Below are 26,233 nucleotides of genomic sequence, written 5' to 3'. Positions count from 1 at the left end.
TCAGCTTAAAGACCTTCGCTGCTCCTCACTCTCTTCCTTAAACATACCAGCTAGTTCTTGCCTCTGAGCCTTTGCACCTGCTGACCCTTCTTCCATCCAGATATTCCACTGGCTCCTCTTCCTACTGGTCACAGCTCCAATGTCACCCCTGTGGGAGGTCTGCCCTGAACACCCTATCCAACCACCTCCCGGTTAGTCTCCCTCATCTCTCCCTGTTTTCTTTTTTCATAACCGTTTTCACAAGCTGAATTTTTCCTTTGTTATTGGTGATTCCAGGGCCACAATGAATGGCTATGCATGTTGTAAGTTGCAGAGGAAGTGAGTGGGGCTAAAGGCCACCTTGCGATCCACATTACAAGCTGGGTGCTGGGGAGAGGGGTTGAGGGGTGTGGAAGAGGCTGCACCTGCCCAGCGGGAGCGCCTTCCTCAATTCACACACTGCCAAATTTCAGCCCCAGTGGCTTCCAGCTGTGACAGGCAAGCCCACCAGGACAGGAGGTGTCTGCTGTCTCCGTTGCTGTATGTCCAGTGCTCAGCACAGTGCCCGGCACATAGCCGGTGCTCAAGCATATTCTTTCATTTTTAAAAAATATTTATTTATTTGGCTGCAATGAGCTGCAGCCTGTGAACTCCTAGTGTGGCACGTGCTTTCAGTTCCCTGGCCTGGAACTGAACCTGGGCCCCAGCATTGGGAACGTGGAGTCTTACCCAGTGGACCACCAGGGAGGTCCTGCAATAAACATTTTTTCTAGCAAACAAACTCTACTCAGATTCCTCCACTCCCATCCACTCCTTATACTCTTCAGCAGAATACACCATGCATGTGGTCCATCTCTGGGGCTGTATATGGTTCATCTAGTGGGGGATCCCATAGGAAGCCAGTGACAAAACTGGCCCCATACTTGGTGACAGTTATTGTTTGTTAAGAGAATGCCAAGGGGCCCCAGGAGTGGGATGTGTAAATGAAGGAGTCTTGGGGATGCTCCCTAGAACTCAGTGCCCTGCCCATGCCAGGGACCCTGCCCTGAGCCCCCAGTCTAATCCAGCTTCCTGGAGGTGCACGTGGTGAGGTCAGGCAGCTGGGGCATTCTGATAGAAATCCAGATGCTGAGCGCCGCACAGTCACTCACAGGCAGGAGGTGACATAGGAGGGTCTCGCAGCGGGGACGAGGGGGCTAGGCCAGGCTTTTGCGCAGGCAGATCTCAGGCGCCGCCTTCCCTCTGCTCCCTGTGGCCATCCGCCCACTGGCCTCCCAGCTCCGGCAGAGAAGGAGTTAACCTCCCGGCTTCTCAGCGTGAATGTAGAGCTATTAATACCCACAGCCAAGCCGGTGTGCCAGAGCAGCCGCTGCTGGAGGAGCCGGAGGAGCCCTGAGCCCAGGGAGCTCTAGTCCGAGCTGGCACTGGAGCCAGGAGTCCAGGGACCAGAACTTTTCTCGTGGACAGCGTGGGCACCGTGCCAGCCTCATCTGGTCCTTGCCTACCTTTCAGCTTCAGGTCCCGACCCTCCCTCCTGGAGGCCACCCATGCCACCCACCCCCCGGGGGAGAACAAACTTTCTTGGAGAAACCACCTCTACTGCCTGTACTGGCCCGCTGGGAAGGAGCAGACAGCCGGACAGCCAGATGAACAGATGGGCAGGGCATCTGTGAGCCTGTCCTCCAGGTCGTGCCTCTGACCGGCTGCAGTGGAGCGGGCAGCCGAGGAGCCTCAGGCACCACCAGGGGCGGCGAGGGGCCCTACTGGACCTTTGTCCACCGGCCAGCTGCCTCTGAGTCCAGGTGGCTGGGAGCTGCTTCCGAGGGCCCAGCCCTGGGGCTGGAAGGTCCGTGGGTCAGGACAGCGGATCCCATCAGATAGAGCCACGGGCTCTCCCGCTCACCGAGGCGACGGGTAACCTGAGTGAAAAGGCGCAGGTGGCAGGTGGGCAAGCGCAGGCGCAGGGTCCTGAGGCCAACAGGCTACTGACCCTGGAGCACGCTGGCTCGGGGAGCCCTGCCCAGGCGAGGGACGATGCTGTCGAGGCCGCCACCAGCCACCCCTGCCCCGTCCTGGAGCTGCCTCCGGCCTGGCCCCTGCGCTGTGGGAAGGAGGATGTGCCAGCCTTCTGCTTCGTCTGTTTCCACAGGGAGGAGGAGGAGGAGCTGCTGGAAGAGGTCCCACTGCAGAGGTCAGTGCCCGAGGTGGGCAGTGGGTGGGCAAGGTGAGGGCACAGGGCTTGGGAAGGGGCCCCTTGGGGGCCGGGGATCCTGCTTCTGAGTTCCTCTGTCCACTGCTTACCAGCCCCGCCCCCTCCCTGTGTCAGACTCCCAGATCTCTCACCAGGGTATCCCCACAGCCTCCTCCCTGTCTCTCCCATCCTGCCCCCACAGTGACCCTCTTGTGCTTTCCCCCTGTGGTCATGTCCCCTATGCTTAGAGTCTTTCATGACTCCTGGCTCCTACACAGTGAAGTCAACACTCAGCTGGACATTCAAGGCCTGTGAGATCAGATCAGCCCCACCCACCTCATCTTCGCTCTACTCTCCTGTATTCACCCTCCATGAAACCCTGCCCAGACTTGCCTTCCCCTAGCTCCCCTCCTTCCAAGCCCAGCTGCCATACCTCCTCCTCCAGGAAGCCCTCCAGGAAGCCCCTGCCCCATCCAAGCTGAGAGTCACCTTTCCTCCCTACACTGCACTGACACTTTTTAGTGTTAGGTTTTTGTTGAATTAATAAGTGAAAATGTCTTCATGTGCATACGCATGCATGTGTGTGTGTGTCTGTATAAAAGGGAGGGGAGGGGATGGAAGGCTTGTGTGTCTAGGTGATTGGGTATTTGGGGGTGAGTGTGTGTGTGTGTGTGTGTACATGTTTGTGGCACTAGGTGTGAGCTCTATGTACTCATGGTAGAGGGCAGGGTGTGCACTGGGCCGGGGGTGGTGAGGGATTCATGCCCTACAGATCAGGGTCTCTTTGGCCACCTCTCCCCACCCCCACCTTCAGGGAAACCCAGGCTCCAGCCAAGTTCATTTCCCAAGCTGTGACCACAGGCTCCGGGAATAGATGGAACATCTGTAGGGGAGACAGGGGTCACCTCTGCTCCAGCCCAGCCAGCCCACGCCTCCATCACCACCTGAGTCAGCACTGCCCTGGGTGGGGAGAAGGGCAGGCTCAGTGCCAGCCCAGGTGTGCCCTCCCGGCCCCTAGCAGGAGGGCAGGGGCTCCTGCAGCCTGGGACAGGCTCCTCCCTAAATCTCACTGGTGGACCTGGGTGGGTCATTTGTCTTCCATGGGCCTCTGTCTTCTCATTTGTGAAACGGGGCTACTCTGTGCATGGTGGTCAGTTCATCATTCAGCAGTGACTGAGTACTCAGAGCGCCGGGACCCCAGAGCTCTTGGGGTCCAGCCTGCTAGGAGAGACCTCGATCACACGGATCAGTTTGGCAGTGATGGGCGCTGGTTGGGCATGAGTGCACTGTGCTCAGGGAGTGAGGGGGACAAACTGACCACCCCTGCCCACAGGAACCCTGGGAGCCCCTGCAGGTCTGTCTTAAGGACAGGTCCTCTTCCAGGTACAGAGTGAAGTTTTTTTAAAACGTTTTATTTTGTATTGGAGTATAGCCAGTTAACAAAATTGTAATAGTTTCTGATGGACAGCAAAGGGATTCAAACATATATACGCATGCATGCTTTCTCCCCCAATACCCTTCCCATCCAGGCTGCCACATAATACTGAGCAGAGTTCCCTGTGCTACACAGTAGGTCCTTGTTGGTTATCCCTTTTAAATAGAGCAGTGTGTACCTGACCTCCCCGATCTCCCTAACTATCCCTTCCCCCCATCCTTCCCCCAACCCTGGCAACCATAAGATGGTTCTCTACGTCTGTGAGTCTAGGAGTGAAGTTAAGGAAAGGCCATCCAGGCAGCGGGGATGGAGAGAGAGCAAAGATCTGGTGACTCCAGAAAGAAGCTGTGTGGGTGTGGCGCGCATGGGGCTGGGAGGGTCTGCAGGGGTCAGGTCACCAGGGGCCTTGACTGCTGAGCCCAGGACTTGATCTGTAGGTGATGGAGCGAGCTGTGGGGAGGGCGTTGAAGCAAAATGGAACGAGTTAGGTGATTCAGTGAGACCACAGGTGTGGAAATGTTTCCCGAACAAAACAATGGACTCCTGAGAGCATCACTGATTTCATAATAGGAACTCAAAATGCTCGTTGAATGATTGAATGGATGGATGGATGGATGTGATGTGGGGAGATGGAACATCAGAATCACTGAGCTGATTGTTAAAAAATACACTCCCAGGCTCTGCCCTGGAGACTTCGTGGCCTCACGTCTCAGAGAGGAGGAATGTATATTTCTAATCAGCCCCCCACCAGGTGGGGCTTCCCTGGTGGCTCAGTGGTAAAGAAGCCACCTGATTGAGACTCAGTTTAAGGCAACCCGCTCCAATTTTCTTGTCTGGGAAATCCCTTGGACAAGGAGCCTGGTGGGGCTACAGTCCATGGGGTTGCAGAGAGTCCAACAGGACGGAGTGATTAAACAATAACCACCACCAGGTGGGCAGCTTGAATAAACCAGCATTTGGGAAACCCCAGAATGAGACAGGGATGGGCTCTAGAGTCAGGCAGTCATGAGATCCTGCCCTCTTCCCTCATCCCCCCATCTTCCTCCTCCATTTCTGGGGACTCCTCCTGTAGGACATGCCCCTCAGCCTCTTGTCCTGGCAGTATGGTGACCTGCGTTGGCAGAATCTGGTCTCCTTTCCAGCTGGTGGGTACTGGCCCTTTAAGATCTGGAGAGGGGACACCACCAGGCTGGGCAAAGACAGTGACCACAGGTGCCAGGTGGTGAAGCTAAAAATACTGAGTGATGTGGACGCCCAGGCTGCAGGAGCCAGGCAGTGCTAGTGGGTAGTGTTGGCGGGGGGAAGTTCTGGAGTGTTTCTTTCCTACTGGAGGAGGGGCAGTGAGCAGTGAGGTTTGGTGGGGTCACCTTGGGGGTTTAGAGGAGCCTGCTCCCCACCCCCACCACTCTCAGCCTTTCTCCAGCCCCTGGAAGGCGCCAGGTTTCACTCCCAATTTGCTGCCGTGTTTAGCCGCCCCAGGGAGTGCTAACTCTGCAGCATCCTGCTTCTCTGGGAGGCTGGGGAAGTCCTTTCTTCTCTTTGAGCCTCTGTAAAATTAAAGAACTGCTGGGGCGCTTTTAGGGACAGAGATGCAAGAAGGGATGTAGGGAGACCAGTTCCCTCATTCGTGGATTCAACAAAGATTCCCCAAGGCTTCCCAAGGACTAGAAGCTGAGGCCAAAGAGATGAACAGGAATCAGGCATTTCCCTGGAAGAGCCAGAGAACACACACTGAAACAATGGCTTGCCGCACAACGTGCTGTCATTGAGGTGTGAACTCCGTTTCTGTTTGGGGCTGAAGTGAGAATCCGCCCCCACCAAGAACTCATCTGCATTTAATGAGAACTTGTCAACAAAAGCATCACCCACCAGCCATCTCTATTTGATGTCTGATGCGTGATTAGGTGAGGCTCCACTGACGAGCCTGGAACCACGTGTGCATCAACGGGCAGACCCTCCCGGGCTGCTCCTGCAAGGTCCAGAGAGGGCCGGGCGGGGTCGGGGGAGACTCTGCTCCACTCCGTCTTTTGGGGACCCAGGCTCCGCCCACCTGTGATGCTGTCATCAGCCAGGGCTTTAGAATCCACTGGATTCTCTGCTTCCACGGGCAGCCGAAGAAGAAGGGTGGAGATCACATGGAAGGGTTTTCCAAACCAAAGCTGCAAGTGGCCTACTTCACTCCTGCCCACGCTATGTGGCCAGGGCAGCTAATTACAAGAGAAACTCGGAAACGTAGTCCTGTTGTGAAGATGATATGTTTGGTATACATGAAAGCACTTGGCACAGAAGAGGTGCCCAGCGCGTTCGTGCGGAAATTCTGCAGACTTCACTGAGCACCCTCCGTGGACTAGCCCTAGAAATTGGACAGAGAAAACACATCTCACTGCTCTCACTGGAATTTTTTTTTTTTTTTTTTTTGGCCCTGCAGTGCAGCACGAAGGATCTTAGTTCCCTGATCAGGGATCGAACTCATGCCCCTTGCATTGGGAGCATGGCGTCTTAACCACTGGACTACCAGGGAATTCCCTCTCGTTGAGCTTTTATCAAAGCGGGAGTCAAACAAAACCCAAGTAAACAAACAAATACAATCATCCACATTCAAAACCCACTGTTGGGACTTCCTGGTGGTTCAGTGATGAAGAATCCGCCTTGCAATGCAGGGTACATGGATTCAATCCCTGCTCAGGGAACTAAGATCCCACATGCCGCCTAGCAAGTAAGCTACTGCGTCCATGCACAACAAAAACACCCCACATGACACAACGAAGATCCCGCGTTCTTCAACTAAGACCCAACGCAGTCAAACAAATAAACAAATATTATATATTTAAAAAAAAAAAAGATACTGTTAAGGAAATTACCAGAGGCATGGTAGGGAGACACCCAGTTGGCATAAGGGGGAGGGGCTGCTGCTGCTGCTAAGTCACTTCAGTCGTGTCGGACTCCGTGCAACCCCACAGATGGCAGCCCACCAGGCTCCCCTGTCCCTGGGACTCTCCAGGCAAGAACACTGGAGTGGAGGTAGGGACAATTCATCTGAGACCTCAAGAAAGAGAAGGAGCCGAGCAGAGCAGGGGGAGAAGTATTCCCGGCATAGAGAATAGGGAGTGCAAAGGCCCAGAGGCAGGTTAGAGTTGGGGAATGTGAGAAAAGACCAGGTCAGTATGGCCAGGGCAGGTAAGTGATGGGGAGAGAGACATGGGCAATGAGGGGAGACGGGAATGGGCTGGATCATACAGGCCTTGTGGGCCTTCATGCAGAGGATGGATTTTTTTCTGGTATAAAATGTGACTGGAAAAGCTTCAGAGACTTTTGAGTAGGGGGAAGTGGCATAAGTTGATTGGCATCTTAAGCGATCACTTGGGCTCCTCTGGGGAGAATCCATGGCAGCCAGGCCAGAGCGGACACTAGAAACCAGTGTGGAAGTCATGGTGGTGATGGAGGGGGCCACGGTGTCAGCCTGGATCAAGGTGTCCCTAGGACGTGGGAGAAATAGATACTTTCTAGATATGTTTAGGAGACAGAACTTGCTGATAGGTTAAAAGAAGGGAATCAGGGATGAATCTGAGGTTTCTAGGTTGGATAAATGTGTGGATGAGGGGAAGGCTCAAGGGTGGGAAGAGATATAGTGGGAAATTCAGGAATTCAGCCATGGAGGTTCTCAACCTAGAAGCACATGAGACGCCCAAGTGAAGATGTCAAAGGGAGACTTGGTACTAAGAGACCGGAGCTCAAAGTGGGAGTCTGTGGGCCGCCTAGGAGATGTCAGAGACTTTGGCATGAAGGTGGCTCTGAAAGCCATGAGGTCACACTGGAGAGTCAGAGGAGAGGCCCCAGGACGGAGCCCAGAGGAACACTACAAACGTGAGGTCACGTGGAGGAGATGCTAGCCAGAAATAAAGTAGGAGGAAAACCAGGAGCGTGGGTAGTCATGGAAACCAAGAGACGAGTGTCTCAAGGCAGAGAGAGAGGTGGACAACTGGCTTCAAAGATGCCGAACAGCCAAGGAAAAGGAGACTAGATCTAGCAGCACAGAAGTCGAAAGTGACCTGGATAATTACAATTCCTGGCGGGGTGGAGACAGGAGCAGGGGTGAGTGGAGACTTCCGGTTAAAAATGGTGGATTGAACACACACATTTAAGTTCTCTGTGTCCTGAAACCCCATGAAAAAGAAATGAGTGGGTTTTATTTTTTTCTTTTCCATTATGGTTTATTACAAGATATTGAATATAGTTCCCTGTGCTATACATCAGGACCTTGTTGCTTATCTACATAATATATAGTAATGTGTATCAATTAATCCCAAACTGTTAATTTATCCCTCCCCCCACTTTCCTCTTTGGTAACCACAAGTTTGTTTTCTATGTGAGTCTGTTTATGTTTTGCAAATAAATTCGTCTGTATCATATTTTAGATTTCACATATGTGATATCATCTGATACTTGTCTTTGTCTGACTTACTTCATTTAGTATGATCATCTCTAGATCCAGCCCTTTTCCTGCAAATAGCATTATTTCATTTTTACAGCTGAGTAATATCCCACTGTGCATAATATACCACATCTTAGTTATCCATTTGTCTTGTCAGTGGACACCGAGATTGTTTCCACATCTTGGCTATTGTAAATAGTGCTTCTATGAACATTGAGGGTATTCTTGCCTGGAGAATCCCAGGGACAGGGGAGCCTAGTGGGCTGCTGTCTATGGGGTCGCACAGAGCCGGACACGACTGAAGTGACTTAGCAGTAGCAGTATCTTTTCAAACTAGGGTTTTCTCTGGATATATGGCCCAGAAGTGGGAATGTAGGGTTGTAGGGCAACTCTATTTTTAGCTTTTTAAGGAAACTCCATACTGTTGTCTACAGCGGCTGCATCAATTACATTCCCACCAACAGTGTAAGAAGCCCTTCTCTCCACGTGTGAGTGGATTTTAAGGTGCATTTATTCGTCTTTTGTTGCCATCAATACAAACTACTGCAAACTTAGTTGTTTAAAACCAAATTGATTATATTACTGCCTATATGTCAGAAGTCCAACACGGGTCTCCCTGGGCTAAAGTCAAGATGTTGACAGGGCTGCTCTTGGGAACTCTTTCTGGAAGAACTTTCTGGAAGTTCCAGGGGAAAATCCACCCCCTTATCTTTTTCAAGGTACCGCCTTCCAGAGGGCCCCCCTCCTTCCAGCGAGGCAGCGTCTCTCTGGCCCTGCTTCTCTCACCGTCTTTCTTGGACCACAGCTGGGAAAGGTTCTCAGCTTTTAATGCTGCATGCTATTATCTTGGGCTCACCTGAACAAGCCAGGATTATCTTCCCATCTCAAGGTCCTTAACCCTAATCACATCTGCAAAGCCTCTTTCTGTCACCTAAGGTAACACACTCCCAGGTTCTGGGGATGACGACATAGACATTAATGGAATTAGGTGGGGCATTGTTCTGCCTCCCACAGCATGAATCAGCAAGGACTTATACAGTGAAAAAGGAGACAAGAGCAACACGACGTTGAAATCTAGAAAACAGATGAACATGGTGAGGGATATAACTGTCCGGTGACGCGGCACCTCAAGTGAACCCTAAACTGGGCATGAGAAAAAAAAAGGGGGGGGGGGCACCACAGTTTCCACCACAGAACCTCAAAGGGCCCTAGTGTTAATGGACTAAGTACCTCTGGGAGGGGGAGTAAAGCTAGGGCCAAAACCAGGAGGATTGGTCTAAGAAGGGCTTTAATTCTCAGATTTCTTTCTCTGCTCAGCTCCGCGGGGCAGCTGCCCCTCCCCCACCCTGACAAAGACTGAAGGCTTATTCCCCAGAGAGGATAAAACGCAGGGTCTGTGAACTGGAGGACAGGGCACCCTGAGGATAAGGAGGAGTTCTATGCTCTACTGGAGGGATTATTTGAATATTTGCATCTTGAACGTGGAGTGTCCTGCCCCTGCCCCCCATCTGGAGCGTCCTGCCCCGCTCGGCTCCCAGCACAGTAAAATCTGGTCCAGACTCTCCAGGCAGGACACGGCAGAGTTCACTCCCTTCAGCCTCTGAATATATTGACGATGGGTATTTTGTTCTTGCTGGTCTCTTATTTCCTGTTTTCATTTTCTTCTCTCCCTGCGTGCATGCAAAGTTGCTTCAGTCATGTCCAACTCTGTGAGACCCTGTGGACCGTAGCCCGCCAGGCTCCTCTGTCCATGGAATTCTCCAGTCGTGAATACTGGAGTGGGTTGCCGTGAGCTCCTCCAAGGGATGCTCCCAACCCAAGGATCATACACACCTGTGTCTCTTCTGTCTCCTGCATTGCAGGCCGGTTCTTTACTGCTAGTGCCACCTGGAGAGCCCCCAAAAAACTACTACTACTATACGCAAAGATTTAGGAACATACATTGTAACTATTAAATGAAAACTAGATGCTATTTTGAAAGAAAACGAACCTCCAAGGATGAACAAAAAAGTTCTTAATTTAAGAATGTTATAGCAATGGGAGTTTGGGGTTAGCAGATGCAAACCAGTATACGTAGAATGGATACACTACAGGTCCTACTGGACAGAACAGGGAACTGTCTTCAAGATCCCGTGGTGAGTCAGAATGAAAAAGAATATATATTGTATATGTATATATGTACATATATCAGAGAAGGCAATGGCACCCCACTCCAGTACTCTTGACTGGAAACTCCCATGGATGGAGGAGCCTGGTAGGCTGCAGTCCATGGGGTCGCGAAGAGTCGGACACGACTGAGCGACTTCACTTTAACTTTTCACTTTCATGCATTGGAGAAGGAAATGGAAACCCACTCCAGTGTTCTTGCCTGGAGAATCCCAGGGACGGGGGAGCCTGGTGGGCTGCCGTCTATGGGGTCGCACAGAGTCAGACACGACTGAAGCGACTTAGCAGCAGCAGCAGCATATACATATATATGTATGTATAACTGAATAACTTTGCTGTACAGCAGAAATTAACACAACATTGTAAATCAACTATACTTCAATTTTCAAAAAAAAAAGGGTATCATAGCAGAGTTCAGTTCAGATCAGTTCAGTCACTCAGTCATGTCCGACTCTTTGCCACCCCATGGACTGCAGCACGCCAGGCTTCTCTGTCCATCACCAACTCCAAGGGCCTACTCAAACCCATGTCCATCTCGTCAGTAATGCCATCCAATCATCTCATCCTCTGTCATCCCCATATCCTCCCGCCTTCAATCTTTCCCAGCATCAAGGTCTTTTCCAATGAGTTGGTTCTTCACGTCAGGTGGCCAAAGTATTGGAGTTTCAGTTTCAGCATCAGTCCTTCCAATGAATATTCAGAACTGATTTCCTTTAGGATGGACGTTCCTTTAGGATTGACTGATTTCCATCAATCCTAAAGGAAATCATAGCAGAAATGGAAAACTTTTAAAAGAGTTAGGACAGGGAGTCCCTGGTGGCTCAGTGGTGAATCCGCCTGCCAATGCAGGAGACATGGGTTCGATCCCTGGTCCAGGAAGATCCCACATGCCAAGGAGAAACTAAGCCCGTGCACCACAACTACTGAGCCTGTGCTCTAGAGCTGGGGAACCACAACTACGGACCCCACGTGCAGCAACCACTGAAGGCCAAGCAGCTTAGAGCCTGTGCTCTGCAACAAGAGAAGCCACTGCAATGAGAAGCTCACGCACTGAAATGAAGACCCAGTGAAGCTGAGAGAAGGAAAGAAAAAGAAAAGGAAGAAAGGGAATGAACAGCCCCATTAAAGAAGGGGGCAAAGGATCTGAACGGTCACTAGATCAAAGATGATATACAGACAGCAAATAGGCTTATAAAAGATGCTCAACATCAGATGTCATCAGGAAATAGCAAATTAAAACCACAGTGAGATACATTTACACACTGATCCAAAATACTGACAACTATGAATGCTGGTGAGGATGTGGAGCAACAGGAACTCTCATTCATTGCTCTGAGAACTCAAAAATGATACAGTCACTTTGGAAGACAGTCTGGCAGTTTCTTACAAAGCTAAACATAGTCTTTCCATATGATCCAACAATAGCATTCCTTGGTACTCACCCAAATGAGTTGAAAACGTATGTCTGAACAAAACCCTGCACATGGATGTTTGTAACAGCTCTTTTTCATAATTGCCTGAAAACTTGGGAGCATCTAAAACGTCCTTCAACAGGCGAATAGATGAACAAACTATGATATATCCACACAACGGAATATTATTCGGTGATAAAAATGAGCCATGAAGCCACAAAAAGACATACAAGAATCTTAAATGCATATGGCTGGGTGGAAGAAGCCAATTGGCTTCCTTGGTGGCTCGGTGGTAAAGAATCCGCCTGCCGATGCAGGAGACGGGGGTTCGATTCCTGGGTCAGGAAGGTCAGAAGAAGGAAGTGGCAATCTACTCAAAATTCTCACCTGGGAAATCCCAAGGACAGAGAAGCTATAGTCCATGGGGTTGCAAAGAGTCAGACATGACTCTAAACAACCACCACCATAAGGAGAAAGAAGCCAGTCTGGAAAGGCTATGAGCTGTAAGCCTCCAACTCTATGACATTCTGAAAAAGTTACACTAGAGACAGAAAAAGATCAGTGGTTGCCAGGGGCTGGTGGGGAGGGGGAGTGAGTAGGCGGAGCACGGAGGGTTTTTAGGGCAGTGGGACTATTCTGTATGATACAGGAACGATGGGTCCATGACCCCATCCACCTGTCAAAACCCATAGACTGTACAACAGAGGGAGCCCTCATGTAAACTATGGATTGTGGTTAATATTAGTTTATCAGTACTGTTTCATCAATTGTAACAGGCTCACCACACTAATGCAAAATGCTGACAATCAGGGAAAATGCAGAGGGGGGAGGTATACACGAAAACTCTCTGTACTTTGTGTTCAGTTGTTCTATAAATCTAAAACAGAAAATCTATCATAAAAAGGAAAAAGGGGGAAAGAAATCATAGTATCCCACAGAAAGTTGTGTTTCCACCCTATGTAAATACTATCAATCTTTTTTCCCCTTTTGGCTCTGCGGCAAAGTTCCCCAACCAGGGATCGAACCCATGCCCCTGTAGTGGAACCACAGAGCCCTAAGCCCTGGGCCACTAGGAAAGTCCCCAGCGCTATCAATCTTTTTTTTTATAATTTTATGTATTTATTCATTTTTGGCTGTCCTGGGTCTTCGTTGCCGCACGAGGGCTTTCTCTAGTCATGGCATGTGTGCGCTACTCTCTAGATGCCATTTGCAGGCTTCTCATTGTGATGGCTTCTCTGATTGCGGTACACAGGCTTTAGGGCACGGGCTTAGTCATTGTGGCACATGGCCTTTATTGCCCCTCGGTACGCGGGATCTTCCTGGACCAAGAATCGAACCCACGTCCTCTGCATTTGCAGGTGGATTCTTAATCATTGGACCACCAAGGAAGTCTCGCCAACACTACCAATCTTATCAATACTATGATGCAATGTTCCCGGAGGGTGGGAGACAGGAAGTGGAGGGAATGGACGTCAGACAGCTCCATCTTCATCTTCCAGCGTGGGAAGTGGAGATGAAAAGCATAACCTAAAACATGCTACGCAGGAAACATAGGAATGAAAACTACTAATAATCAGCTAAAAGAATGGAAATAATTGTCCCAAAGCAGTGGGAAATGGGAGTGGGAGCTGCCCGTGTTTCTTGATAGAAATGGATGGAGACGTGTAGTGGAGGGGAGTCCTAAAGAATCCAGGGCCCAAAGGAGGGGTTGGCCTTGGGAGAAGAGCCTCCCCACCCCCACTGAAGCTGCTGAAAGAAGTGAGGAATGAGGGGCTGGGTGGGTTTGTGCTTTGATGCTACTGCTACTGCTAAGTCGCTTCAGTCGTGTCCGACTCTGTGCGACCCATAGATGGCAGCCCACCAGGCTTCCCGTCCCTGGGATTCTCCAGGCAAGAACACTGGAGTGGGTTACCATTTCCTTCTCCAATGCATGAAAGTGAAAAGTGAAAGTGAAGTTGCTCAGTCGTGTCCGACTCTAGCGACCACATGGACTGCAGCCTACCAGGCTCCTCCATCCATGGGGTTTTCTAGGCAAAAGTACTGGAGTGGGGTGTGATTGCCTTCTCCAAGTGTTGATAAAAGGAGCCAATGAAACTGCATCTGGTCCACCTGTATTCTCAGTGAAATGGGAACCATGGTTTGAGAAGAGAGGGGAAGGCGGGAGGACCTTGCCGCTCAGAGGAGGGTGCAGGAGCCAACAGCATCAGCACCCCTGGGGGGCTGGTTAGACATGCAGAAGCTCAGGCCTCACCAAGATCCCTAGGAGAGGCACAAGCAAATTAAAATTTGAGAAGGCCTGGTCAGAGAGAGTGGGGAAGGGCCACTGGCAGCCATACTGGGGTTGTGGGGTGGCAGCGAGTGCCCCTTGAAGACCATGAAGGGAAACTCTCTATTTGGTGGGGGACCCTCGGACCAGTGCTGGCTTGTACGGTGCAGGCAGAAGGCAGGTGATGGTTGGCATTTTGCCAGGCAGGTTCTCCAACAGGAAAGCTGGGCACAGCAGGGTGGAGATGAGGGTGCCAGGGAGCAGCCATGGTGATGGTGTGCGGAGCCCAAGCAGGGCACGGTGGACCGTCATGGCAGAAGGGCTGATGGGTGAGAAAGGGATGGGGGCCGTGGACTGGTGGCCTCAATGGGGTCAAAGAACTATTGCTTGTGGTTACCAGATGAGGATGGAGAGGGAAACACGGAGGGAGGTGATCAAAACAGAATCTCAGAGCGGGTGGGGTGTGGGATAATTACATGGTACGGGATGTGAGCCTCAGAGGTGGAAGGGAGCAGAGAGGGTTAAAGGTGTCACAAAAGGCCAGAGAACCGAGAGGCTGAGATCTCCAACCTCCATCTGAGGTTTGAACTCCGAAGGTCTAGTGATGGTGAGAGGCTGATTCCTTTGCCCTGGGCGTGGCCGTGCATCAGGACTTCTGAAAGCTCCCAGTCAGACTAGAATGTGCAGCAGAGTTTGAGAACCACGGGTGTGGACAAGGAGACCCAGGTTCTGACAGAGAGAAAGAGACACAGGGGAGTAGCCGGAAGGCTCCCTGGGGCTGGCATCGCTGATGGAGTCTGACCAGGGGGAAAGGGGAAGCCGGGTAGGGGCCGCATGTGGCAGGTGAGAAGGTGGAGATGTTGTGGTCTTCCCGCTGGAGAACTAGATACTGAATGTGCGCGCGCACCCGTGCGTGCGTGCAGGCGCGTGAGACAGAGAGCCAGAGACAGCGAGTCCGGCGGCTGGCGAGCCCCTCGTCTGTCCTGCACTGCGGCGAGTTGGCCACTAGAGGGAGCGCCGCGCCCGCACTTGCCGGGACGGCCCCGCTCGTTCCGTCCGTCCGTGATGCTTCGGTCTTTTTCTGACAGATTTTATGTCCAAGCTTAGATTCTGCAGGTATATACCCCTGGGTTTAACTCCAGGTCCCGCTACTTTTAGGCTGCGTGACTTTAGCCAGTTACCCGACCGTTCTGTGACCCAGTTTCGTCCTCCGTACAGCTGTGACTCTGACCTGAGATGGTTCAGAGGATGAATGAGGTCAGGCGTGTGAAGCGCTGCCCCACACTGGGCGATGGCTAACCCGATCTGACAGTGCGGGAGGTTCTGCCACCGCCTCTGTCTCTCTCTGCTTCTCCTGCAGCCCCTCAGCCCAGCCCTGCCCAGCCTAGATCCAGGGGGAGAAACAGGTCAACTTCTGGAATGTTCCAGAGCAGAGGCAGAGTTAAGGGTGGCCTGTAAGGCAGGGACAAGCCTGGGTGCCTCCCTTTCCTGCTCAGTCTTGCTGGTTCTCTTGTTTGGGAGCAGACCTCACCCTGTGGCTCATTCCTGGCCATGGTCTTGTCCTTCTGATCCCAGGCCTTCTCCTGCTTCTCCAGGCACCCAGGGAACCAGCAGTTGCCCTTGCCTGGCAACCATATTATCCTTGAGAAATGTCACTGTTCTGGTGCCCGCCAAGGGCTCAGAAGGGGTGCTCCATCCTAACTGCCCCCATCCTTCCAGGATCCTGCCCAGACCAGCCAAGAGCTGACCTACGAGGCCACACCTCAGGGAGAAGTGTCTTCGTGCATCTGTGTTCCCAGGCTGGCCGAGGCCGCTGGTGTGGAGGTCATGGTGTGTAGAAGACCCACAGAAGCAGCCCCCCTTGTCTTATCCTCGGTTCCTCAGACGGGGTCTAGCCTTCCTGACTTTTTTTTATCAATGATTTGCCAACATTTTACAAATCAGATCCAGGTTTCTAACTTCTCCTGGAAAATTAGAAGCTCTGAATACCTGAGTTCACATTCCCACGTGACAGCAATGGGCCACAGGGGAGGGGAGGCCACCACTCAGATGGGCTAGGGCTCTCCAGCTCACCACTGTCCCCAACCCAGGTCATGCACCCTATTCACAGTCCCTCCCTGGGGACAGACTCTCAGTCTGTGACTCCATGAAAGGAGAACTGTGCCCGAGAGGCTTCATGTACCTTGTCCATGTTGCAGCCACTGCCCCCAGGCAGGCAGAAATGCAGAGGGAGAGGGGTAGGGTCCCAGAAATGAGAGCGGACATGCAGGGGCAAGGAATCCAGGGGCCAGAGAGCTGCTTGGTGTCCTCAGCTGTTGGTGGAATTTCACGGTCCAGAGACTGAGGGCAAATCACACACACACACACACACACCCCACTGTCCAATCTGTCAGCAGATGCTGTCACTTCTCATCACTTCTGTTCCTACTACCTGGTCCCTTGCTATCTTGTTTCACTTCGCTGGGTACCGGAGCCTCCTCACTTCCCTTCTTGCGCCGCCAGAGGGAGCCTGTTAAAACCTATAATCCACCTCCTCCCTCCTCTGCTCAAAACCCTCCAAGGACTGCCAGTGCTCTCAGAGTCAAAGGCAAAGGCTTACTGTGGCCCTGGATGAACTTTCCCCATCACCTCTCATCTCCTCCCAGGCTCCATCAGCCTCATTGTTCCTGGGCATCCCAAGCATACACTCTGGCCTCAGGGCCTTTGCACTGGCTCTTCCCTCTGCCTGGCCCACTTGTACCTGCCTGTCTGCCCTCATTTCAGCATGGCTCCCTTCCTCCCTCACCTCCTTCAAGTTTCTGCTCAAAAGGAGGCTTCTCTGTGAAGACCTCCCTGCTTTATGTCTTCCCTCCATTAATCCCTTGAAGTACGGTCCTTTATTCACATACCCTGTTTCTTGTCTTCTCCCCTCACTACAATGGACGAGGGCAGTGATTTTTCTGTTTCGTTCACTACAAGTGTTGCCTGGTACATAGGAGGCACTTGATAATATTTGGTAATTGAATGGATGAATGAACAAATATGTGAAATGAGGGCAGTAACAATCCCGGTAAGCAGAGTGGCTGTGAGAACCCAGTCAATATGTATCACGCAGGGCCCCAAACTTGGGCTCTGGTGCTCTGTGGTTGGTACCGTAGAAATTTTTCTTTTCTTTTCTTTTTCTGTCTGTGCCATGCAGCTTGTGGGATCTTAGTTCCCCAACCAGGGATTGAACCCACGCCCTCAGGTTAATACAGAGTCCTAACCGCTGGACTGCCAGGGTATTCCCAGCAGCTTGCCATTCTTCATCATATCACCTTTGAAGTGTAAGTGAAGTCTGAGTAACAGTGGCACATGCGAAACTCCCCTGGTGGTCCAGTGGTTAAGACTCTGTGCTTCCACTGCAGGGGGCACAGGTTCAATTCCTGGTCGGAGAACTACGGTCCTGCATGCCACAGTCAAGGTTGATGTGCTTGGTCTGGCAGCGGCCTGGATACCAGGAAGGTTCACGTCAGGTGTGCATCAAGGGGCCCCAGGCATCCGTGATGCCCAAGGCAGCATCATGTTCAATAGCAAATATAGAACACTGTTGCGGGCAGAGAGAGGGGCTTGGGTGGGAAGGGAAAGCTTCTCTCCCGCTCTCTAGACAAGAAGCCTCACATTCTGTAGCTGGCCCTTGTGTCAAGGACACACCTCACAAACAGTATATACTCCAGCCATGGGCACTGTTGCTGTTGTTACTCAACGCCCCACGATCAGAGGGAAATAGTGCCCAGCAAGAGAAAGCCCCCAGGCTCCCGGGCCAGCCGCTGCTGTAAGCAATGGGTGGAGGACAAACCACACCCCTTCCTCGCGGCCTCAGTTGCGCATCTGTGAGCTGGGAGAGCACCAGGAAGGTTTCCCTCTGAAACCTGGGGGACATGTGGGTGGCAGTCATGGTTTCTGGTCAGGGACTGTCGTGGCTGCTCTGCTAGGAGCCTGGTCGGGGCTCATTTTCAGCCTCCGTCTCTGAAATGTTCAAAGGGGGGATAGAGCTTTAACCCCTGAGGGATGGGTAACAGGGGACCAGGTTTTTGATGGGGACTTCAACCCAAGCATCAGTAGCATGCATGGCCCGTAACTTCAGAAGGTGGCCGCAGACCCTGATGGCCAGTGCGGGCCCTGGCAGTGGCCTTAGCCCCGTGGAGGCTGCAGATCTGATGAAAAGGGGAGGCGCCCAGCACTTTGCCCGCGACCCTGTGTCCTGCCTAAGCCCCCATCTCTCTGGAGCCACTAGGATTGGAGCCATTCTGCCAGATCCACTTAATTAGCCAAGCTCATTAATTCCCACAGGCTTCTCCTCCCCACCTAATTAACTGACTTAATTAGGGCTTGCAGGCCTGGCTCCACCCAGCCTCCCCTCCTGCTGCAACCCTGCCCACCTCCTCAAGGGCCCTGGCGCAGCCCATCCTCTCATCCACTCAGGACTGGGAACCGGTGGGGGCCCAGCACTCAGGCCTCCACCCAGTGCCCCTCCCTCTGGTAGGACCAGCCCAGTGCCTCTCCCCGGGCTGCAGCCCAGGAGCAAAGGATTGGAAACCGAGAGTGAGAGGTGGCTGGGAAGAGGGATGCAGGTGAGATCAGTGGGATCAGGTGAGAGGAGGCCAGGATGGTGGGGGCTGGAGAGGCTGGGCAGCCAGGTGGTTAGGGGCCTGGACTCCAGAGCCGGCCTGGATTCGAGCCCCAGCTAATGGGTCAGCCTCGGCAACCTCTCCCCTCCCTGCATCTCGGATACAAAATGATCGCTCACCCACACAGTAAGTATATTATGAGGTTTAAACGAGTTCATATGTTTAAAATGCTTCAAATCTGGCCAAATCTGTGTTTGTTAAATAAGTAGGAGGGGCTGGAGGAGGGGAGGGGACAGGCAGAAGGGGCCATCCCCAGGGGTCAGGGAGACCCCCCCACCCCCAGGCAGGCTCTGGGGTGCAGGCAGTGGACTGGGCCTGGGAACTGCAAGCAGGGCTGCCAACTGGGAGGGACCCTTGGCCTGTTGTTGTTGTTGAGTCGCCAAGTCGTGTCTGACTCTGCGACCCCATGGACTGCAGCACACCAGGCCTCTCTGTCCCTCACCATCTCCCGGAGTTTACCCAAGTTCATGGCCATTGAGTCGGTGGTGCCATCCAACCATTTCATCCTCTGTTGCCCCTTTCTCCTCCTGCCCTCAGTCTAGTGAAACCCTTGGCCTGGGAGAGGTTAAGAGGACAAGTAGCAAGATGGGCACAGGACAGGGTGTCCCGTTCCTACTCCAGGGGATGGGAGAGGCTGGCCTTGTTAGCGCAGGACTGCCATGGTCATGCCCCAGTTTCTCCACCTGGGGATGGTCTCGCCTTCTGCAAGCACCTGGAACACCCTCGATGCTTGATAAATGTCTAGAGACTCATCCCTGAGCAGTGAGGTGACACAAAAAGATGCTCAATAGCCTTCACCTCCCTGGAGACCAAAGCAAAGAAAGCGGGCTGAGCAGGCAGCAGGTAGGATGCAGATTAGACCTGAGGTGGGACTTCCGGGGTTGAGGAGTACAAGATCCGGAAGGTGTGAAGGAGAAAAAGTGTGTCTGAGCTGCTGAGCGGACTCCTTGGGAGAGATGGGCAGTCATCAAGGATCAGAAGGGAGTAAGATGAGGCTCTGAACACTGCGTGGCCCTTTACCTGCTTAGCTCAGAATCTGACATTTATTGGTGTAATTAGTATAGAGATTCCCACCCCCAACCCCCACTAGACTGGAAGCTCCTGAAAGCAAGGATTGTCTGTTTAGCCCACCTTTTTATCCTGCTACCCTTTTACAGTTGTTGTTGTTATTTAGTCACTCAGTCCGAGTCTTTTGCGACCCCATAGACTGTAGCCCGCCAAGTTCCTCTGTCCATGGTATTTTCCAGGCAAGAGTACTGGAGTGGGTTCCCATTCCCTTCTCCAGGAGACCTTCCAAACCCAGGGACTGAAGCCGGGTCTCCTACATTGCAGGTGGATTCTTTACCCCTGAGCCATCAGGGAAGCCCCCTTTATGTAGTAGGTGCCCACGAATAAGTGTGAATGTATGAATGGACGCATGCATGCAGGAACCAGAGGTTCCTGATGCTTAGAGAGAAGTGGACCACATGGCAGTCTAGGCTCCCACCCTGCATGCTCAGCTGTGACCCCCCCAGCTCCTCACATGACCCCAAGAACAATACCCTAAGGAGACAGGAGCTGGAACTCCCAGGATTCCAAACTCCTGCTCCTGGACACACTGAGCTCCCTCTGAGAACCTCCTCAGACATCCTGGGGTGCTGAGCAAATAGTTATTATGGCAGACAGAGAGGAGAACCTTTCACTTACATCTGCATCCTTAAACACTTTAGAAACCCCCATTTACACACAGTTTACACTTGGGGGTGTAAGTGACAGAGACTCTATTCCAACTGACTTCAGCACAAAAGGGACTTTATCAGGTTACAAGACTGAAAAGTCCAGGGACTTCAGGCATGGCTGGATCCAGGGGCTCAAATGATGGTATGTGGCTTCTGATACTCTCCATCTCTTGACTGTTCTCTGCTATGTTGGCTTCTTCCTCTGGGAGGTTCTCCCTGGTGGAAGCAACTCCAGGCTGACATCCCACCCTTTTTCAGTGCAATAGTAAGTTCTGGCACATCAGCCTGGCGTGGATCACAGACCCATCTCAGAAACAATCACTGTGGCCAGGGGGCTGGCATATGCTAATTGATGGGAGCTGGGGTCACAAGCCCAGCCCTAGAGCCGAAGAGGTAAGCCCCACCTTCAGAACCCCTAGTGAGTATGGAAGGTATGTCAAGGAATGTGAGTCCCCAAAGAAAAATTGAGGTTCTGTTGCTAAAAGTGAGGGACAGATGATACAGGGTACCAGAATTCCACTCCAGTTGGAATAGGTGGGCATCAAGCCAGCCTCAGGGCCCTGTTCTAAGTGCTGGTTATTTGTGGCAGACATTGTCCCTTCTCTGCCTGTGTCTCCTTGGAATGCATGCATGTTCATGCTTAGTCGTGGCTGACTCTTTGTGACCCCATGGAGTGTAGCCCACCAGACTCCTCTGTCTATGGGATTCTCCAGGCAAGAATACTGGAGTGGGTTGCCATTTCCTCCTCCAGGGGATCATCCCAACCCAGGGATCGAACCCAGGTCTCCTGCTTGGCAGGCAGATTCTTTACCACTGTGCCACCTGGGGAGCCCCAGGTCTCCTTAGGCCCCTTCCCCACTTCTACTCGCGCATCCTTGCCTCTCTTCCTGAGTACCTGCTCTGTTCCAGTCTGCTCTGCCCATGTCCACAGCACAGTCTGCACCCCCCACCCAGCAGCTCTCACCAATGACTGACACGAGCCGGGATATCATACGTGTTCCCTGTATGTCCGTGCGTGTTCTGCACTATCTCTGAGAGCTCTCCAGTGGGTTCACCTCTAGTTGCCCGCAGTGGTAACTTGTCACTGCCTCCCTGACTCTTTTCTCTACCCTTCTACCTGGGATCACCTAACAACAACAACAAAAAACCGATCTCAAATTCCTGGTTCAGGGTCTGTTTCTAGGAAACCCAAACTAGGACATCATCAAAGCCAGCCCCCTCAGGGATGCGCACCAGACCGCACTGGCTTCCTTCAGAATGTCTACGTTCCTGAGGCAAGAGCAGAGATTGAATGCGCTCTGAGTAGCCTCTGCTCCGAGGATGCTCCCTGGTCCCCCTGCAGTAAGTGTGACAGGGGAGGGGCAAAGACCTATCAGATCCTCAGGTCACAACCTCCAGGGAAGCAGCCACATCTAGCCCTAAGGGGCCTAAGCATCCTGATCTCCCATGAGCAGTAGGGACAGGTATCGGGGGCCCGGGAGCCAAATGTATTGGGTTGCCCAAGATGTTCATTCGAGCGTTTCTGTAACCTGAAGGAACTTCTTGGCCAACTCGATACTACCCATTCCCATGACCCTCAGAGATCATGTTGTTGTTATTCAGTCTCCAGGCTGTTTCTGACTCTTCGCTACCCCAGGGACTGTAGCACTCCAGGCTTCCCTGTCTCTCACCATCTCCCGGCGTGTGCCCGAGTTCATGTCTATTGAGCTGGTGATGCCGTCCAACCATCTCATCCTCTGTCACTCTCTTTCATCTGCCTTCAGAGAGCGAGAGATGAGATCATTTCGGATAGCTCTTAGACCTGGCTTTAGAAAAAACAGAATCCCCCAGTGAAAAAGTTCTTTTTTTCTTCTCTCTCTCTTTTTTTTAAAAAAAAAAAAAAAAAACATTTATTTGGCTGCACCAGGTCTTAGCTGCAGAATGTGGGATCTTTAGTTGCAACATGGGGCATCTAGTTTCCTGACCAGGGATTGAACCCAGGCCCCCAGCATTGGGAGCTCGGAGTCCCAGCCACTGGACCCCCAGGGAAGTCCCTTTCCTCTCTTTTCCAGATCCCATTTAAAAGCATTCCCAGGTAGTAATTTTTATTTTGAAAAAAAAAAAGAAAACAGAGAAAAGGGTAACCCTGTGCCTATCCATAACTAGAATCAATGGTAACATTTTATTGTATTTGTGTCAGATGTTTCGAACAAAAAAAGACTAAAACATAACAGATAAAAGCGAATTCCCATGATCTGCCCCAGCCCCAGTCCCATTTCCTGGACTCCATCCCTAAAGGGCAGCCACAGATGTCTTCTCCAATCAGCTAGCATGCTTTCAGCTGCAAGGGACAGAATTCCCTTCAAAGCAGTTCCAAGTACAACTCAGCAGCTCTGCGATGTCATAAAAAGCGGGTTCTTTCCTCTCTGTACTTCCCGTCTTCCTTGGCATCCCGCTGGCCTCCATCACGGAGTTGTATTTCCACCAGGGAGGTGTGGAGCCCGTCAGGACTGTTGCTGAACACGATGTTTCTCACTTCGGAATATATTCTCCAAAAAGGTGATGAGAGATTCAAAGATCCATGGCCTCCAGCTGCCACATGTCCTGGACTGTTCTGCCGCCTTCTCTCTGATCCATCGTGGGTTCTGGTGGATTCATGGTTTTCCTTATCAAATACAAATTGACTTGTGTCTCCCAGTGGCCCTGAATGTTCCCAGTCCTGGCTGTGAGCAGCTTCGGTGCGCGCATGCTCAGTCGCTAAGTCGTGTCTGACTCTGTGAGACCCCATGGACTGTAGCCCGCCAGGCTTCTCTCTCCGTGGGACTTCCCAGGCAAGAATACTGGAACACTGGTTGCCATTTGCTTCTCCAGGGGATCTTCCCGACCCAGGGATTGAATCTGTGTCTCCTGCATTGGCAGCCGATGCTTTACCACTGAGTCACCAGGGAAGCCCCAGAAGCTTTTGGACCTTTGCCTAAAATGCTGTTGTCTTCAGCATCCTAAGCCTGATCAGTTTTGAGCTACTCAGCCACCAATGCCACCAGGGTCCCTGATCATGCTGCATGAGCCAGTTGCCACAAGCAAGGTCCTGGATTTGATGGTAGCCATCCAGGAGAGGAGATTGTCTCTGCACAAGCCGAACATAATGCAGATCAACAGTGCAGGGATGTCCTCTGCCTATCATGACTGGGGCCAGATGAGATAAGGAGCACCACAGAACACAGACTACAAGGGCCATCATTGTTCCACTGATGGAGATAATTGATATGGCCAAGACAGTGTCCCAACAGAGCCCTTTCAGTACAGCTGGTAGTGTTACCCAAACTCATACAGTTTGAAACATGATATCGTGTCCCACACTGCAGGCAGATTCTTTATGATCTGAGCCACAAAGACCCTCCTCCTACTACAGGACAAGGATTCTATTTCGATTTCTCTGCTTCCCGCAATGGTAACAGGAACTTCTGACACATCGATGAATATCAAATGCAGCCAACTGGGAAAGTGCATAAATCATCATAAATCCTGAAGTTCCTGGCCTCACTTGGCTCCCTGCGAGATCAGCAAGTGATTGCCCAGGAGAATGAGGACATGTCAACACTGGAGAGGGATATGGGAAAGGAAATCTAAATGGAGATCTCTGTTTTCCAGTGTTTCTTCTATGTCGCTATGGAGGTCACAGTCAAGCTTTACTTTGTGTTCACATCACCCCCATCAGACTTCCTGGTGGTCCAGTGGTGAAGAATCCATCCCGCAATGCAGGGGACACCGGATTGATCCCTGGTCCCTGAAGATCTCACATGCTGTGGAGCCACTAAACCTGCGCGCCCTAGAGCCTGTGCTCCATAAGAGAAGCTACTGCAATGAGATACCCCCACACAGCAACGAAGAGTGGCCCCCACTCACCTCAACTAAAGAAAGCCTGAGCACAACAATGAAGGCCCAGTGCAGCCAAAAATAAAATTAAATAAATAAATGAAAACAGCAGCCATCAAGACCCTCTCTCACAAAGGCAGCATTTGCTGTGGATACAAAACTGTGAGCGGGCCAAGGTGGATTGTCTCTGAATGTCAAACAACATTTGCAGCATTCAAACAGATGCTCTAGTTCTTCTCTTCAGATACACTACAGTGGTTCAGCCTTCCAAGAAGCGAGCCAAGATGGGGTCAGATGTGCAAGGTACGGGAGGTTGGGGGTGGAATGCTTGAGAAGGAACATACAGAAGGAGCCAGAGGAGGCTGGGAGAACCATTGGATTGCAAGACAGCCGATATTTGGCAAAGGGAAAGAAGGAAGGAATGGGGGATAGGAAGAGTCTTCAACTGCAGTGCAAGGTTAAGAAAGTTCCCACGAAGCCAATGGAGAGTCCTTGATCTCAAGTCGCCCATCAGAGAAGCCCTGTGTCTCCCAGGAACTAGATGTTTTAGAGTTCCTGCCGCACTCAGTCATCGGCTGGGATGGGCTGGAGGGGATCAAAGGCACCTCCTGTGTGAACTCTGCAGACTCCACGACTGCTGCCCCCAGAGTCAGCAGCCCTGCAGTCAGAGCTCCGGGTGGTGCATTTTCAGGACTGCCCCATCCCGCCCCTTGTGCTGCAAAGCTCTTCCATGGGTGCCGTGAGCCTCTCTTTCCAAGCAGAAACTTTCAAGAGGGACAATAGTGGAACGAACTACAGCTCCCCTCCCCTCCGCTGCCCTTGACTTGAGGACATAAATGGTACTCATCTTCCCCACCCCCACCACCATCCATTCTCAATTATCCGAATGCTTAGCTGTCACCTGGGAAGATCTTGGTGGGTTACCTGGTGGTGTGACCTTTAGTTCTGAAGGGTCTCAACTCTGGGTTGCATGCAAAATCGCTTCTGTCATGTTTGACTCTATGGACTGTAGCCCGCCAAGTTTCCTCTGTCCATGGGATTCTCCAGGCAAGAATGTTGGAGTGGGTCGCCATGCCCTCCTCTAGGGGTTCTTCCCAACCGAGGGATCGAACCTGGGTCTCTTACATCTCCTGCATTGGCAGGTGCGTTCTTTACCACCAGCGCCACCTGTGAAGCCCAGGCAGGTTAGGGGCTTCTCTGGTGGTCCAGTGGTTAAGAATCCACACTGCAATGCAGCGACACAGGTTTGATCCCTGGTCCGGGAAGATCCCACATGCTGCAGGGCAACTAAGCCCGTGTGCCACAACTACTGAGCCCACTGAGCCTGTGGCCCTAGAGCCCATGTTCAGCAACAAGCGAATCCACCGCGATAAGAAGCCCGTGCACCACAGCTAGAGAGCAGCCCACGTGCAGCAACCCAGCACAACCACAAACAAAAATTACACAAAATGTTTAAAAAGCCAAACTCCTGGTTATCATAAGCAATAGATCACTCTGATGGCTCACTGGTTCCACGTGTATATCTTCCTGCTCCCACTTTGTAAAAGCAGCCCTGCTTTTACCTCATTGGTGCTAGACTTATTGGTGCTATTATCAATTTTAATAATTGACCAGGGTACTTCTAATAACTTCTAAAAAACAATCAGGGTCGGTGTCTACCACCAGAACAGTGACTTCTCTTCTTACCTGCTGGTCCCAGAACACAGAGTTTCCAGAGTGTCCTGGCAGCAACCATAGCTGCTTAAATTTTAATGAGACCCATGCTGTGTCCCCTAGTAAGAGTTTGCCCCCTTTGGGGACCAGGACTTCCAACCCTGCAGAGCTGGAGGGTGGGGAGGCTGATTACCCACAGTGCATTTTGGCAAACTTAGTAATCACACGTCACATCCAATTCTATGCTACCCCAAGGACTGTAGCCTGCCAGACTCCTCTGCCCTTAGAATTTTCCAGGCAAGAATACTGGAGCAGGTTGCCATTTCCTACTCCAGGGGATCTTCGTGACACAGGGATCGAACCCATGTCTCTTACGTCTCCTGCATTGGCAGGTGGGTTCTTTACCACTAGCAACCTGGAAAGCCCACTAATCACAGTGGTAGGAATCAAATCCCCAGTTGAAGAATCAGGGAAGGC

The 26,233-nt window shown here is 51.9% G+C and overlaps 1 protein-coding gene across 1 annotated transcript in view; it reads left to right on the top strand.

Annotated features, from left to right (window-relative positions):
- The first annotated feature begins 1,354 nt into the window (after positions 1 to 1,354).
- SBK1 (SH3 domain binding kinase 1) overlaps positions 1,355 to 26,233 on the top strand; it is a 54,069-nt gene continuing 29,190 nt past the window's right edge. The window contains exon 1 of the mRNA XM_027527209.1: positions 1,355 to 2,170. The gene's annotated coding sequence lies outside the window, so the exon portion shown is untranslated. The remainder of the gene's footprint in view (positions 2,171 to 26,233) is intronic.

The sequence above is a fragment of the Bos indicus x Bos taurus genome, chromosome 25 (assembly GCF_003369695.1).
Source record: "Bos indicus x Bos taurus breed Angus x Brahman F1 hybrid chromosome 25, Bos_hybrid_MaternalHap_v2.0, whole genome shotgun sequence".
Taxonomy (NCBI): Eukaryota; Metazoa; Chordata; class Mammalia; order Artiodactyla; family Bovidae; genus Bos; species Bos indicus x Bos taurus.
Note: the sequence above shows the minus strand (reverse complement) of the source record. Positions and strands in the feature narration are given on the sequence as shown.